Source organism: Hyperolius riggenbachi, chromosome 9 (genome assembly GCF_040937935.1).
Source record: "Hyperolius riggenbachi isolate aHypRig1 chromosome 9, aHypRig1.pri, whole genome shotgun sequence".
NCBI lineage: Eukaryota > Metazoa > Chordata > Amphibia > Anura > Hyperoliidae > Hyperolius > Hyperolius riggenbachi.
In genome coordinates, this window is record NC_090654.1 from 45,921,120 (window position 1) to 45,939,397 (window position 18,278).

Genomic DNA, 18,278 nt, shown 5'->3' on the forward strand with positions numbered 1-18,278 from the left:
AGGTCAGGGATCAAGTTATTGAGAAATTTAAAACAGGCTTAGGCTACAAAAAGATTTCCAAAGCCTTGAACATCCCACGGAGCACTGTTCAAGCGATCATTCAGAAATGGAAGGAGTATGGCACAACTGTAAACCTACCAAGACAAGGCGGTCCACCTACACTCACAGGCCGAACAAGGAGAGCACTTATCAGAAATGCAGTCAAGAGGCCCATGGTGACTCTGGACGAGCTGCAGAGATCTACAGCTCAGGTGGGAGACTCTGTCCATAGGACAACTATTAGTCATGCATTGTACAAAGTTGGCCCTTATGGAGGAGTGACATGAAGAAAGGCATTGTTAACAGAAAGCATAAGAAGTCCCGTTTGCAGTTTGCCACAAGCCATGTGGGGGACACAGCAACCATGTGGAAGAAGGTGCTCTGGTCAGATGAGACCAAAATAAAACTTTTTGGTCGAAATGCAAAACGCTATGTGTGGCAGAAAACTAACACTGCACATCACTCTGAACACACCATCCCCACTGTCAAATATGGTGGTGGCAGCATCATGCTCGGGGGGTGCATCTCTTTAGCAGGGACAGGGAAGCTGGTCAGAGTTGATGGGAAGATGGATGGAGCCAAATACAGGGCAAACTTGGAAGAAAACCTCTTGGAGACTGCAAAAGACTTTAGACTGGGGCGCAGGTTCACCTTCCAGCAGGACATCGACTCTAAACATAAAGCCAGGGCAACAATGGAATGGTTTAAAACAAAACATATCTATGTGTTAGAATGGCCCAGTCAAAGTCCAGATCTAAATCCAATGGAGAATCTGTGGCAAGATCTGAAAACTGCTGTTCACAAACACTGTCCATCTAATCTGACTGAGCATGAGCTGTTTTGCAAAGAAGAATGGGCAAGGATTTCAGTCTCTAGATGTGCAAAGCTGGTAGAGACATACCCTAAAAGACTGGCAGCTGTAATTGCAGCAAAAGGTGGTTCTACAAAGTATTGACTCAGGGGGCTGAATAATTACGCACACCACACTTTGCAGTTATTTATTTGTAAAAAATGTTTGGAATTTATTTTATTATTATTTATTATTTATTTATTGTATTTATAAAGCGCCAACATATTACGCAGTGCTGAAAATGATGTATGATTTTCGATCCACTTCTCCCCTGTACACCACTTTGTATTGGTCTTTCACGTGGAATTCCAATAAAATTGATGCATGTTTGTGGCAGTAATGTGACAAAATGTGTAAAACTTCAAGGGGGCCGAATACTTTTGCAACCCACTGTATATAAACTTCTAATGGTTAAAATAAGAACAAGGAAGCATGCTCTACGAGGAAGCTTTGATCCTAGCCAATGTACATATTTATGCTCTTTGACATTATTATGATGTTTCTGAGAGAGGTGTACCTATTGTTTAGCTTATACACTGCACATACTGTAAAGATGATTGTGCTTTCTTATCTTATTTGATGTTATTGTTGTTTCACTTCTTTTTTTGATTCACTGAAGCTTATCATGAGAAAAAAAATAAGAACAAGAGGTAATCTCTTACCTCTTTTGACAACAAAAACCCATCAGTAGTACTGGAAAAGTATGTATTCAAAACACAAAATAGGCAATGCGTTTCACAGGTACTTGCCTGCTTCCTCAGGTCAATACACAGTATTGCAGCAGGATAAATAGGATATAGGCGCCTCTGATCAGAGGAAGTGGGCTAGTACCCGTGAAATGTGTTGTCTATTTTGAGTTTTGAATAAATACTTTTCCAGTACTACAGGTGTTTTGTGTCATCAGGAGAGATCGGAGATTACCTCTCATCCTTTTTTTAACTGTTAGACGTTTATATATATTTTTACACTTAGGCGTCTCCATCCTTAAAGGGAACCTTAACTGAGCGGGATATGGATGTTTCCTTTTAAACAATACCAGTTGCCTGCCTATCCTGCTGATCTCTTTGGTTGCAGTGGTGTTTGAATCACACACCTGAAACAAGCATGCAGCTAATCCAGTCTGACTTCAGTCAGAGCACCTGATCTCCATGCTTGTTCAGGGGCTGTGCCTGAAAGTATTAGAGACACAGGATCAGCAGGAGAGTCAGGCAACTGGTATTATTTTAAAAGGAAAAATCCATATCCTTCTCAGTTTAGGTTCCCTTTAAGAGTACCCATAAAGGGGCAGTCTGTCAAAAAGAGGAACAGTTGGGAGCAGAGCAGGATAATCCTAGGCAGACGCCTGGTGCCCTGTGGGTGTCAGGGGGCCCAACTGCCACTTACTCTGACCCCTCTCCTATCTCATATTACCAAAAGGACAACGCTACTACCTTGCTAGGGCAGGCCTCATTTCATCATTAATCCATCTTGGGTTGGGAGCAGGGGCGTAACAATAGACCTTGCAAGGGATGAAGCCGCAGTGGGGCCCTGTGGGTGGAGACGTTTCTTTTCCCTGTCCTGAGAAATTGACAACTGAGGGCATGGAGAGAAAAAAACTTTCTGCTCTCTGCACAATTGTTCTAATGACTGCATCTGCTCAGCTACTGATAAGGAATCATACAAAGATTTGTAGACAGTCCCTATTCAGTGTGCAGCAGGGTCTTGTGTACATTATCCAGCCCCCAACCTCTCCACCCCCTCCCCAAGTTCTCTGTACTGTAGTGATGCTGCAGAAGTCTGCAGAGCCAGTTCTACTCCATCAGAGATGGACAGAGTGAGTGTAATAAGCTGAAGCTAGCAGCACATTCATCTGACAGTTTGCTGCATGTGTTTTCTGCACACTATGGGCATATCACGACCGCACTAGCGTTTTCACATGCGTTTTGCGTTTTCGCACGCATTAATGTATTTTTTCACGCAATCGCAAATTTTCGTGCACAAATGTTAGCGCGGCCATGATATGAGTGTCTATATGTGTGAAAACATGCACATTTATCACAGAAGCTAATGTAACTGATTAGAGATGTGACGAACTGTTCGCCCGGCGAACATCTCTGGGGCTTTTACTACTTCCGGGTCGCACTGACCCGGAGTAGTACGCCTGCGCTGCCCGGCCGAGCGCGTCCTAGATCGTGCTCCTGTTGCCGGGCACTCTCTGCGCATGTGCGTGACGTCGTTCATGATGTCACGCACATGCGCAGAGAGTGCCTGGCAACAGGAGCGCGTTCTAGGATGCGCTCGGCCGGGCAGCGTAGGCGTACTACTCTGGGTCATTGCGACCCGGAAGTAGTAAAAGCCTTAAGGGATTTGGAGATGTTCGCCACATCTCTATAACTGATAGAGTAAATGTGTGCGGTGCTTCACTGCTGTCTGTTTCTATCTGCATGGGGAAAACACATTCAAGTGTGCACTAGGCGATTGAATAACATTGGTTCTCAGTTTACCTGGGAGGGGGAGGGTTGGGGGAGCACCCAAAATTCTGCAGGGGGGCCCAGTGATTTCTAGTTATGCCCCTGGTTGGGAGGTAGGCACTAACATGATGAGACAAATTGTAAATGCATGTATTTGTAAAATCTTATCTTTCAATCATACATGAAAGCAGAGCAGGGTTGGATTTGTACTTTCCTGTGCCCTAGGCCTGCTGTACCCAAATGCCCCCCCCCCCCCCCCCCCCCCCCCCCCAAACCACCACCACCATCAAAAAATATTCTGTCCAACACTCTGACTACCGATCACTGGTTTGAATGGGCTCATTTCATTTGTGCTGCTCTGCCCCCCATTCAGCAAGTAATTCCTGTAATTTGCGCTCCTGCCCGAATGTGCACAGCAGCCGATATAGTCTTCTGGGCATGCATAATTGAGAAATGACACTGATGTATGACCGGTACTTGTCAAGAATGCATAACACTGTACCGGCCTCGGTTGCGGTGCACATCTGGGCAGGAGCGAGAAATTACAGGTAGCGCTAGTGGACAGAGCATGCACTGCTTCTTTGTCCTCTGTGAGACCGGCTGCAGTCGGAGCCACAAACAGGTGACAGGGCAGTGCAATGGAGAGAAGCCCATCCAGAACAGAGAACAGGTAAGTAGCAAACATCCTGTCAGGACCCACTTTGGATGTTCTGTTGTAATTAGAGTTGACCGGAACTCAGATCTTCCTCTCTACTCTAAAAGATATGCAGCAACATAACCTTTAAAGAAAAACATTTCTTTGTTACAGCTGATACAAATCCTGAAATAAATCTGCAGTGTGTACTTCCTGCTTTCATGGAAGCAGACATGGCCTCAATTCACTAAGCTTATCTCCTGTCTTTAATAACTCTTCTGAGCTGTTTCTACAGTTATCACCATGGAGATAACTGTAGAAACAGCTCAGAAGAGTTATTAAAGACAGGAGATAAGCTTAGTAAATTGAGGCCACATTGTTAACATCCTGTGCTTCAATTCAGCTTAGATGTTGTGGCAGTCAGGTGACAGAGTGTAGAGATCAAATTACAACGTGTAATTAGACACAGATGAGGGGAAATTAGACAGGCTCTCTAAATACATACAGGGTACATTTATCAATGTTTTGCTTCCTGTGCAAGAGTTCAGCTCCTCTTTAAAACATTTGAATGACATTTATTGATATTTTCTGAAAAAATCTATGTATCTCTTTTGAATGTTGAATGTACATATGGTGCTGTGCTCTAACATATTGACAGTATACGGGAACAAAGTCTGAAGAAGGCTTATTAGCAGAAAGCTTACTCTTTTTCTTTTAAGTCAATAAATGGTATCATCCTGATTTAAAACGCTCTGCTTTCGCTGATGGCTAAGATGATACAATGCTCTACTGCTACAGGAAAGTAGGATGCCAAACCATACACACTAGCATAGAGGTAGTAACAGCTCAGGTGACAATGACAGTTTAGCAATGAAAGGGAAGCAAACAACATTTTTATTCCTGCAGTTCTCATAGATGGTAGGAGCTGAAGGACAGAAAATGAGTTAGGAAAGAGTTAACTAAAGCAGAGAAGAGATCACTGCTAGCTAGGAAAAAAAAGAGAAACAGTCATAAATTGGGGTTCGATAAGACAGTAATTAACAACTGCTGGGGTCAGTGTCACAGCTGTAAAAGAGGTGAAGAAACTAGCAGAGCTCACTGATATTTGTGAATGCCTGCATTAAAACTCAGCGGAACTTAGTTCTATCTGCTTTGTAATGTAAATCCCTGGTATTTCTCACATCGACTTGTATGTCTATCATACAGAGGAATGAATCATCAGGTGACAGCAGATGCTGATTGTCATAACACACCAGGAAATGTGAGAGAGAGAGAGATGCAGGGATTGAGGAACTCTGGAATTCAACTATTAGTGCAGAGCAGGGCACTGGCTGGCTGCGCTGCAGGAGCAGAAGAGATGATTTACTTTGACATATGACCTCCTCTCTCTCCAAGTCCTGTCTTATCTTATCTGATTTTATCGCCCCAGGCCATGGCCTTTTTGGCCTTCCCAGAAATCCGACCCTGCATGAAGGAAATGTATAATGCTGGGCATGCACGGCTCGATTTTGCCGCTCGAATCCGCGCCCGATCGTTTTCCGCGCTCGATTCTGCAGGTGATTCTTTTATCTTCCACTCGTTTTTTTTATCTTTTCCCATTTCTCCATTCAGAATCGAGCACGGAAACGATCGGGTGGGAGATCGGGCATGTTGGAAATTATCTATCGAGCCATCTAAATGGCTCAGAATCGAGCCGTGTATTCCAAGCAATACAATACAGAGACAGCCTGAGAGCAAATACCCCCAATGAACAACCCCACCCTGGCCTTTGTACAGCATTAAACTAGGTCATGTAGCTTATACTAATTGCTATGTCACCATTGCTACATTGAAATGTAAAGGACCACTTTATTAGACTGCAGACATAAAAAAAAGAAATGAAGATTCTGAGTTTAACACACTGATAACAGACGAATTTTCATATGACCACAAAAACACAACCAATAGATCTTTGCTGCCATCAAGTGGTCAAAGTGGGGTATTACATATAAATACTGGAAATACTGAAAACGTAGCCTTAGGGCACACATTGGCACACTCTGGGCAACTGGTGCTGGATCTGCTTTGTTGCCCAATATGATGATTTGTTTTCTTTAATTAACACCCTAGGGTGACTTCAGCAGGCATCCCCAGATCTGGTCAGTTTGCATTGTGACACTATTTATAGTTACAGTATTTGAAACTAGGTCAGAAGTCAGTGGTAGGATTAAAACAGCAAACAGAAGAGGGGGGGGGGGGAAGGGCTTCCTAAGGGAATGTATAGTGCGTTCCTTCTGGCATCTAAATAAGTGGCTTGCTCTGGGAAATGGATTGCCTGGGTGCAAGTCATCTGTATCCGGCAGGCACTTTTCTACCATGGGGGAAACCTGTACAGGTCAGCATGGAAGCAGGAAAATCGAGCGCATATGAAAAGTGGACAAATCGGGCGCCGCCATTCACTCTAATGTTAAATATCAGCTATTGGGCGCAAAACTGGACAATTTGGGCACCCGTTAAACAGTGGGGAAATGTTCGTTTTGAGAATTAGTGGTTTGTACAATATCGTTTTCAAATTTGTTCTGGAAATTATCATTCATTTGTAAATCTTTATTTTAACATTTTGAAATTTGTTTTGAGAATTATAATTTTGTAATTATTGTTTTAAAATGCAAATTATCGTTTTAACTGTTTTAACATTTTGAAATTGGTTTTGAAATGTAAATTATCGTCTTAACTGTCTTAACATTTTAAAACTCGTTTTGAGAACTATAGTTTTATAAATTATCGTTTGGAAATGTATTATCTTACAAATGTACCGCTTTTTGTCTTTACGTTATTTGCAGCAGAGAAAGGGGGGTTTAGGGTTAGCGTCAGGAAGGGGGGTTTTTCGGGTTAGGCACCACCAGGGAGGTCTTAGGGTTCAACACCACCAGGGGAGATCTTAGGGTTAGGCACCACCAGGGGAGTATTAGGGTTAGTCACACCAGGGGGTTCTTATGGTTAGGCACCACCGGGAGGGTGTTAGGGTAAGGCACTATAAAGGGGATCTTAGGGTTAGGCACCACCAGGGGGGTTCTTAGGGTTAAGCACCACCGGGGGGGTCTTAGGTTTAGGCACCACCAGGGGGTATTAGGGTTAGGCACCACCAGGGGACTATTAGGGTTTGGTTTAGTAGTAGTAAAATATCAGTAAAATTTACCAATGTTTTACTATGCTTGTAACGACTGTAAATATAGTTTCTTTTTCATTATTAAATACTACAGGGAGTGCAGAATTATTAGGTATATGAGTATTTTGACCACATCATCCTCTTTATGCATGTTGTCTTACGCCAAGCTGTATAGGCTCGAAAGCCTACTACCAATTAAGCATATTAGGTTATGTGCATCTCTGTAATGAGAAGGGGTGTGGTCTAATGACATCAACACCCTATATCAGGTGTGCATAATTATTAGGCAACTTCCTTTCCTTTGGCAAAATGGGTCAAACGAAGGAGGGATGCAGCACTCTTAAAATTGCAAAGCTTCTGAAGCGTGATCATCGAACAATCAAGCGTTTCATTCAAAATAGTCAACAGGGTCGCAAGAAGCGTGTGGAAAACCCAAGGTGCAAAATAACTGCCCATGAACTGAGAAAAGTCAAGCGTGCCGCTGCCAAGATGCCACTTGCCACCAGTTTGGCCATATTTCAGAGCTGCAACATCACTGAAGTGCCCAAAAGCACAAGGTGTGCAATACTCAGAGACATGGCCAAGGTAAGAAAGGCTGAAAGACGACCACCACTGAACAAGACACACAAGCTGAAATGTCAAGACTGGGCCAAGAAATATCTCAAGACTGATTTTTGTAAGGTTTTATGGACTGATGAAATGAGAGTGAGTCTTGATGGGCCAGATAGATGGGCCCGTGGCTGGATTGGTAAAGGGCAGAGAGCTCCAGTCCAACTCAGACGCCAGCAAGGTGGAGGTGGAGTACTGGTTTGGGCTGGTATCATCAAAGATGAGCTTGTGGGGCCTTTTCGGGTTGAGGATGGAGTCAAGCTCAACTCCCAGTCCTACTGCCAGTTTCTGGAAGACACCTTCTTCAAGCAGTGGCACAGGAAGAAGTCTGCATCCTTCAAGAAAAACATGATTTTCATGCAGGCCAATGCTCCATCACATGCGTCCAAGTACTCCACAGCGTGGCTGGCAAGAAAGGGTATAAAAGAAGAAAAACTAATGACATGGCCTCCTTGTTCACCTGATCTGAACCCCATTGAGAACCTGTGGTCCATCATAAAATGTGAGATTTACAAGGTGGGAAAACAGTACACCTCTCTGAACAGTGTCTGGGAGGCTGTGGTTGCTGCTGCACGCAATGTTGATGGTTAACGGATCAAAACACTGACAGAATCCATGGATGGCAGGCTTTTGAGTGTCCTTGCAAAGAAATGGTCACTGATTTGTTTTTTTGCCTCTGGGTCTGCCTCTGCCTGTTGTTTTGTCCATATCGGGGGGGATGAAGTGATAGGTATGCACTGACTTGGCTAATACAATGTGCAGTCACACAGGTGCAGTGAAAGGTATGCAGTGACTGGTATTACAATACAATGTGCAGCTGTCACACAGGTGCAATTAACAGGTGTGCACGGACTGGTATATTAAACAGCGTGCGGTAACACAGGTACTGTGAACAATTATGCAATGACTAGTATTACAAATGTACAGCTATCACATACACAGGTACCGTGAACACTTATGCAGTGACTGGTATATAATATAACACTGAGTGCGGTCACGTAGGTGCACTGAACAGGTATGCAGTGACTGGTATCAATACAATGTGCAGCTGTGAACAGGTGCAGTGACTTGTATATACTATAACACTGCGTCCGGTCACATAGGTAGGTGCACTGAACAGGTATGCAGGGATTGGTATTACAAATGTGCAGCTGTCACACACATAGGTACCATGAAAAGGTGCAGTGACTGGTATATGATATAACACTGCGTACGGTCACGTAGGTAGGTAGGTGCATTGAACAGGTATGCAGGGATTGGTATTACAAATGTGCAGCTGTCACACACACAGGTACCGTGAACAGGTACAGTGACTGGTATATAATATAACACTGCGTGCGTTCACGTAGGTAGGTGCACTGAACAGGGATGCAGGGATTGGTATTTCAAATATGCAGCTGTCACACACACAGGTACCGTGAACAGGTAGTCACTGAATGTGCTGGGCCTGGTACTGGCAGTGGCACAGTAGGAATTACCAAGGGGCCAAGGGCCAGCTGCGACTGACTGACAGGGCTGTATACACAACAAGTGTCTGTGGGACACACACACAAAAAAAATAGATCACAAGAACAACATTAGCTGTCAAAAGAGCTGTTTTGGGATGCTTTTTAGCAATAAGTATCAGCAAGGAGCAAGCTAACAAGCCTAACAAGAGCCTAACTAAGCTTTCCCTATGTCTCTCTGCAGCAAGCTCTCCCTTCTCTAATTACTGCAGCCACATGAGTAAGGGAAATGGCTGATGCTGCCTGCCTTTTGTAAGGGGGGGGGGGGCTCCAGGAGGGAGTGTAGCCTGATTGGCTACCATGTGTCTGCTGACTGTGATGTAGAGGGTCAAAGTTGAGCCTAATGATGTATAGGGGCTGGTCGAACTCGCATATAGTTTGCGGTTCACCACGAACGCGAACCACCTAAGTTTCCGCAAATCGATTCGCCGGCGAACCGTTCTGGTAATCTCTAGAAGTGACATGATGAGATACTTATATGAGATCCTCAATCCTACTTAGGGTTAAGAATTTAGGAGTCCTAATGACAGTGTCTATCTGCAGTCAGACTGCAGTTGGACAGTCACCGGGGTTGTCTGTATAAATACGGACAGTCTGTAAAAACTTTTTTTGACATTGTCTGCTACCCACTTTTTGCTTGCTTTTTTGTGGTTTTATGATGTTTGCATGAATAAAGATTGCTTTTCCAATACTATCCTCTACTAGAGTGGTGCGGTATTCTTTTGAGGACCTTTCTGTTCTTCTTTAGTTTTGATCTGCCTCTGAAGAAGCTGGTTTAAACCAGCGAAACAGCTGTCAGGCATCTGTCGCCCCCACTGCTATGTACCTGCATTTCTCCCCACCGGAATAAAAGGATTTTAAAAGAAGCGGTGCCTCCTTCCTTCCTTTCTACAACATTGAATTTCAAGCTGTGTTCTGGATGTGCACGCTCTTGGCTCCCACCTCCGGTGTGTCGGCCCTGCTACATTTGGTGCCAGGTACTGTGCCCTCATTTCTCCTTCTTTAGTTTTGAGTTTTCATTTGTAGGGGTCCTTTCTGCATTCTTGTGTATCATTACTTGTTGTTTTGATGGTGCTTGCCCATTCCTTGTGTTTACAGTCTGTAAAAATGTTACACAAATAGCCCTGTCCATAATGTCCGTCTGTGCCAAAATCTTGCCCGTGAGAAACAGCAGATCTGCGCATGTGTATGAGAGACACTTCTGTTCCTCTGTAATCTAGCTGGGAGCCCCATGGGAAAAAAAAAGTTACGCTGTAAGGCGGAGTCACATTTGCTGAAATTACATGCGTTTTGCAGTATGCCAAAAAATGTGCACCATTGTGATCGTCATTGAAGTAAAGTTTGTTTGCTTTCAGTTTCGGCATTTGTTACCGCGTTTTAAAGTTGGACAGCTTTCTGCTTTTTCTTCCGGATGAAGCACACATTCTTCCCAATCACAATGCATTTTGCTGCTATATGGAAAGTTGTGAGCTAATGTGGAAAATCGCAGATGGAAAAACACATTGCAATCGCAGAGTGCTGGAAAACCCGACATGTAATGGAAAAATGCAGGAGCAAGTGTGAGTCCTGCCTGAGAGCTGCAGAGAGCTTTCCCCCCGACTGATAGGACATCTGATTGGATTAGGGAAAACTAGAACAGAAGAGAAATGCAGAGGAGAGGTAGGCAGATCGATGCAGATCGAAGGTGGCCATACAGTACACTTATCAATTTCTCCCCTCCATATCTAGCTGATTCAATCACTCTGGTCAAAATGGTAAGACATTGATGCAGTGCCACACAACAGATAGATCCTTGTCAGATCAAATCAGACAGGGATCTAACTGATGTGTGCCACTGCCAGGGGAGTTGCTAGGATCCTAAGAGATCCGCGGCAGTTTTGGCCACTCCATCCAGAAAATGGGTGTGACCACACACCAGAATGTGGGTGTGGTCGTGGGTGGAGCCAAATTTACATGAACTTAACAGTGGTCTTAGTAGGCCTGCCCTGCAAATTCTTACAGGCCTCCCATTGAGATACCACAACTCCCAGCATGTCCACATAGAAGAACCACAGCTCGCTGCATGCCCTCATAAAGGCACCACAGCACCCAGCATGCCTTCCAATGATCTACCACAGTTCCCAGCATGCCCGCCATTGAGTCACTACAGATCCTACCATGCCCCCATGGAGCGTCTACAGCTCTATGGAGGTATGCTGGGAGCTGTGGTGCCTCTATGGGAGCATGTTGGGTGCTTTGGTTCCTGTATGGGGGCATGCTGGGTGCTGTGGTGCCTCTATGGGTCCTGTTGGGTGCCATGGTGTCATGCTAGGTGACTCTATAGTGCATGCTGGGTGCTATGGATCCTGCTGGGTGTCGTGGTGCCATGCTGTGGTGCCTCTATGGGGCACGCTGGGTGCAGTGGTGCCTCTATGGATCCTGCTGGGTGCCGTGGTGCCTCTATGGGGCAGGTTGGGTGCTGTGGTGCCTCTATGGATCCTGCTGGGTGCCATGGTGCCTGATTGATACTCAGATTGTATTGAAAGTCTGGAGGTATAGCACTGAGTTCAGTGCCGCTTTTACCAATAGACACTCCAGGCCATCGACTGGAGCACCATCCTAAGCAAGGGGTGCAATGTGGCATGCTCTAATGCTGAGCACCGTCTCCCATGGCAGTTCCTCTTTAAGCAACAGCAGACACTCTCTGCACACGGCTGCCTCCTGTCCTGTGCCTCCTCGACTCTGTGATGGGCTCCCTGCTGCTGACCGATCACTCCATTGGAATGACTAGCTGACTCTGTAGCCCCCAAACTGTACATATCGTTGTCATTGGGGGAGGAGAACAGACTGGTAGGAGTTCTGGAAAAGATTCCGCCCACTGCTGATCTCCTCTGTCACTACCAGCACCTGGGACTATGTAAGCAAGAAGCACCCAAAAGCCCCATTAGCCCAACTCACCCAGCACCCCCTATAGCATGCACCCAGCACTAACATAGCCTAGTAGCTCACACCCACCACCCACATGACAACATCCAATACCTCCTTATGGACTCCACCCCACACCCACATGGCACCCAGTAACCCCCTATACCCTGCCCCCAATACTTAATATAGCCTGCACCCAGAACCCACATAGGTCACACCCAGCATCCACATGGTACCCAGCCACTACATGTCACGCAGCGCTGGACACCGGAGAGGTAAAGTACAGGGTGGGCCATTTATAGGGATACACCTTAATAAAATGGGAATGGTTGGTGATATTTACTTCCTGTTTGTGGCACATTAGTATATGTGAAGGGGAAAACTTTTCAAGATGGGTGGTGACCATGGCGGCCATTTTGAAGTTGGCCATTTTGAATCCAACTTTTGTTTTTCAATAGGAAGAGGGTCATGTGACACATCAAACTTATTGGAAATTTCACAAGAAAAACAATGGTGTGTTTGGTTTTAATGTAAATGTATGCCTTCATGAGTTATGTACAAGTTTCTCTTTGTTTACAGCCATTGACATGTCGCCGAGGTTAACACGTGAGGAGCGGATAGAGATTGTGTTGATGTCATTTCAGCAGATTTCAATGCAAGACCCCCTACGGGACCACCCATCTCCCATGCTACAGTTAGCAAACTGCTTGCTAAGTTTCGTGAAACTGGTTCAGTGTTGGATTTGCCAAAATGTGGACGCATAAAATCTGTCACTAATGAAGATACATCAGTGGCTGTCCAAGCTTCATTCAGCAAGAGCCCACAACGTAGCACTTGCCGCATGTCACTGCAAGTGACGTCACAAGGCCAATTACCAAAAGATTTCATACTGATATCGGTTGAGAATCAGCCTGTTTTTGGAAGTCAACAGCTCACAAAACCATCACTGTAAACATACTTAAAGCTGGGATTATTGTCTTGTTTGCTGCCTTTGCCTGAAATCCCTGCACAGGGCAAGGGGGGGGGGGGGGGGGGGAGTACTCTGTGCAACAATAACTGCTTGTAGAATAGGGAGTGTGAGAGAGGGAGGGACAGTGTCTGTTCACTCAGACAGACATCTCCTAGAACCCAATTGCAGCCATTCACCTGTTGTTCTGAATGGCCATATTATACCACAGCCTACTTTTCAGTTAACATATGAAATGGATCATCGGAATGTAGTAAGACTTGCATATCTATTGCCCTCCATAGATATCGTGTAGCTTGATCTTTTCTTCTTTACTTTACAGGTTTAGCTCAGCTTTGCGCGGACTTTATGACGTCTGTTTAGCGGCAGCGTTTCCTGGATAACATTAATAGCTGGCTGATTGATTTTTACTCGTAGCCCGGAGTGGCTCACTTTACCGTTGTCTGTCTGGGCTGGGAAAAATCCGCACAAACCCGTCTATGTTTTTGTTTTGATTGGATGCAGCCACTGCACCAGACTCCGCGGGGGGTGCGGTGCAGCCCCCCTCCTCCCTACGCCGTTACACCACTCCGCCAGTCTGCTGGCTTGTTGCCGTGTGACCGTGGATGACCCCCGTCCCTTTGTTCCATCCAATACCTCCACACAAAAACATGTTATTTGAATTCTTGGCAGCCGATCAAACATTCCTCGGCCGTGCTCTAATTGTTATCTTTATTTCAGTTCTCCCCTCTTCTTCCCCCCAGTCTGTGTTTTCCAACCCCAGCTTCCTCTGGAAAATGAAAGATTGCAGAATGGCGCTGTTAACCCCTCCCTCGCTGGCACCTTGTATGCTGCGAGGGGAGCCGGGCATCCCACCATGTTCGATGGATGTTAAAGGACACCCGAGGTGAAAATATACAAATTAAATAAACAATTGTATCTTTCCTCCTTCTCCTAAAAATAACTTTTTATTCCACAGTTTTATTTTATATTTAAATCTACTTTTTAACTTTTTACGTTTTATTGTTTTTGCTCAATGACACATCCATTGAAGTTTGCCAGAGCTAAAATCTATGAAGTATTGTTCCTTTTTATCTCGTTCCTGCTCTCAGAAGCCATTTTCTGCTAGCAAAGTGTTTTCTAGTCATAATTTCTTATCAGTGAGCATGACACTGTAGTCTGACCCAGTCCTGACTCAGACAGGAACTGCCACTAACATACCATAGGCTTGATTCACAAAGCGGTGCTAACAGTTAGCACCCTGGTGAAAAGCCCCTTATCACGCCTAAACTCAGTTTAGGCGTGATAAGTTTAGGCATGATAAGTTTAGGCGTGATAAGTTTAGGCGTGATAAGTTTAGGCACCAACTGGGTTAGCACCGCAGTGCACAGCTGATCAAAAGTTTTGCGTTGGCAAAGTCTAGTGCACTTCGCATAGAGTTTAATGGCGCTGCTTTGTGTGCGGGACTTTGCGTGCGATCTAAACTTATCTGAACTTATCACACCTAAACTTATCACGCCTAAACTGGCTTTTCACCAGCGTGAAAGTATTTTAGGCGCGCTAACTGGGTTAGCACCGCTTTGTGAATCGAGCACCTGATGTTTAAGGACACCCGCACGGTGGTTTGACAGCTCACTAAAGGACATGAAGAAAGAAGTGCGCAGACTAGAAAGGAAGTGGCGAAAATCCCAGAATTCAAAAGATAAACACACCCTTGTCTCTCACCTGGAAAACTACCAAAATGCGATCACCAAGAAAAAATCCTTCTACCTATCACAGGAGATCGCAAAGGCCGCCAACAGACCAGCCCAGCTATTCCGCACAGTTGATAGACTATGTAACCCATCCTGTCTAAAACCTACTATAACTCCCTCAAAGGAGCTATGTGAGAAATTTGCGTGCTACTTTGCTGACAAAGTATCCTCCATTCGGTCTCTCATTCAATCCACAGCACCCAAGACTCATGCAACTCCTGGAAATAGCTGCAAAAACAACCTAACACCCTGGACTGACTTCAAAAGTATTAGTGAGGAAGAGATCTCAGACATCCTCCGTCGCCTCCGCCAGACAACCTGCGACCTGGACCCTGGACCAACTAAACATATGCTGAAATGCCCTGACCTGCTTGGTCCAGCATTTCACAAAATAGTAAATTGCTCTCTACAAGCAGGGAGGTTTCCTACCTCTCTAAAAGAAGGAATCATCAAGCCCCTTCTTAAAAAACCTTCCATGGATCCAGATGCTATGAGCAGCTACAGACCTGTCTCCAACCTCCCCTTCTTAGGTAAAGTTATTGAAAAGGCCGTCTATCTGCAACTTGAAACCTGGCTGTCAGTAAACAACATCCTGGACCCTCTACAATCTGGCTTTAAGAAACACCACAGCTGTGAAACAGCCCTCATCCAAGTCTGCAACGATCTGCTCATGGCAAGGGACAGAGGGGAATGCTCCATCCTAATCCTGTTGGATCTCTCAGCGGCTTTTGATACAGTTGACCATGAAATCCTGCTTAACAGACTGCAGGAGTACTGTGGCATCAGTGGATCAGTCCTCCAGTGGTTCAGATCATTCCTGACTGACAGAACACAGAGAGTATCCCTAGGACCCATAATGTCCAAACCTGCACCTCTACAATTCGGAGTGCCACAAGGATCAATCCTATCCCCTCTGCTGTTTGCAATCTACATGTTGCCACTCGGCACACTTATCCAACGACATGGCCTGACGTACCACTGCTACGCCGATGACACACAGCTATACCTGTCCTTCAAACCTGGTGGAACAGACCCTACCCCAAAAATAAACTCTTGCTTAGCTGAGCTACAGGCATGGATGAATGATAACTGGTTGAAACTGAATGCTGACAAAACTGAGGTCCTGTTTGTCCAAAGCCAGTGCCCGCCATCAAAACAGCTCTATCCTAAAGCAACACCAATCAGGATTGGGAATTCAGACATAAACAGCTCCAACTTTGTGCGCAGCCTTGGCGTACTAATCGATGGGGAATTGAGTTTCAGAAACCAAATTTCATCTGTAGTTAAATCCTCCTTCTTTCATCTGAAGAACATTGCAAAGATTAAACATCTGATTCCCCCAGAGGATCTTCCAACCCTAGTCCACGCCTTCATCACATCACGTCTGGACTACTGCAATGCCCTTTATGTTGGCCTCCCCAAAAAGGACCTGCGCCGCCTGCAATTAGTGCAGAATTCTGCTGCCAGATTGCTAACAAACCAGCCTCGCCACTGTCATATTACACCGATCCTTCGCTCACTGCACTGGCTACCAGTAGAATGGAGAATACTCTTCAAGATTGGACTGCTGACATTCAAATCCCTGCACAGTCTAGGCCCTGGATACATGAAGGACTTGCTGAAGCTGCACCACACCTCTCACAACCTCAGATCAGCAAGTTCTATAAACTTGGTCACTCCCAGAGTGCACCTCAAAAAATCTGGAGATAGAGCCTTCTGCCATGCTGCCCCTACTCTCTGGAACTCCCTACCACACCCAGTAAAGACAGCACCATCCCTGGAGCTATTCAAATGCAGACTGAAAAGCCACCTGTTTAGCCTGGCATTTCCAGATTTATAAAATTTCTTCCTCTGTACCACGATGGTCTGAGCCATGCTTATGCGCTTTGAGTCCCACGGGAGAAAAGCGCTTTACAAATGTTATTTGTTGTTGTTGTTGTTGTTGATGTTTAACTATTTCATGCAGAGAAAGGAGAAAACAGCATACTTATTTGTGTGCCTGGCACTGTACATACACATGTCTATCTCATTTCACATGTCACCTTGGCTATCCTTTAAGGTGCCCATTAACGGTACAATTTTTTTCGACACTTAAAGATGCCCATTAACAGTCCAATTTTTTTCGTCAGATGCAATCTTTTGAATTACTTTTTAAGATTGTAAGTAATCGTAAGGTAATTATCTGTTGTTCCCATAAACGGGTCAATTAGGGCATTTTCTCTCTTCAGATACGATCGTAAAATCCAACTTTTGGTTTAATTACATTTTCTGTTCGCCACACACTGTGCGGTTGTCTGTACAATTCAATCGTAAAAAGTGCAATCAAAAAATTGCATCTGATGAAAAAATGGTACCGTTAATGGGCACTTTACAAGGATGGTGTTAAAGAGGACCTGTAGTGATGTATTTTTTTTTACTATATTAATTATTTAATTATTATTTATTATTATGAATTAATTATTGATTATATAGTCATTGTCTGCCCACTGTAAAATTTTTCCTTACCCTGATTTACATTCTGACATTGATCACACATTGGTGACATCTTTAGTCCTGTCAGGTGCAGCTTTGCGGAATGTTTGTTTTCCTGGTTTTCCTGGAAGTTCTAAAGGCAGTACAAAAAATACCAGGGGCTTGAGTCATAAAATGGTGCCAACTGTTAGCACGGCTTTGCGAAAAAAACGGGTTTCGCACGAAAAAACGGTTATTGCATGCAAAAATTTGCGTTCGTGCGTTAAAATGAACTTTTCTTGCGTTCGTATGATAACGCAAATTTATCGCGCGAACACTAAGTTTTGCGCGTGATAACCGTTATTACGTGTAAATTTCGCACAAAGCACTTTCCACAGCATGCGAACAGTTAGCACCATTTTGTGAATCAAGCCCCTGATCTCCCAGAATGTTCTAGGGTGAGAATTCTGCATATCTAATCAACCTCGGCTAAGCATCACTGGGAGGGCGGAGTTAGATGCAATATACAGCAATAGATAGACATATCTCCCAATTGTCCCTTTTTCACAGGGAACCCAGTCCCTCTGTCCCTCTTTCTTCCTCATTTTTCCCTCTTTCTGGACTGATGCACAGATCTGTGAAAATATATGTATTTTTCTCCTGAAAAATGTTTGAAATTGGCTATAAATTGTATTCTTATATTTACATTGATATATTTCTTACTTTTAAATGTGATTATGAAATAAAACTAATCATGATATATAAAAACAGCATGGGTTGAGGGCCCATTCACACTTGCTGATCGCAAAACGCTAGCGATTTTGCTAGCGTTTTGCTCTGGCGGTTTTTGGCGATTAACGCCCCAAAAAATCACCATTCACTTCTATAGCACTAAAACGCGATCACCGGGAAATCGCCTGAAAATGGTGAAGGCTACGTGTTAGAGTTTAGCATTTTTGGGCAATTTGCGCAAACCGCCCAAATGAGC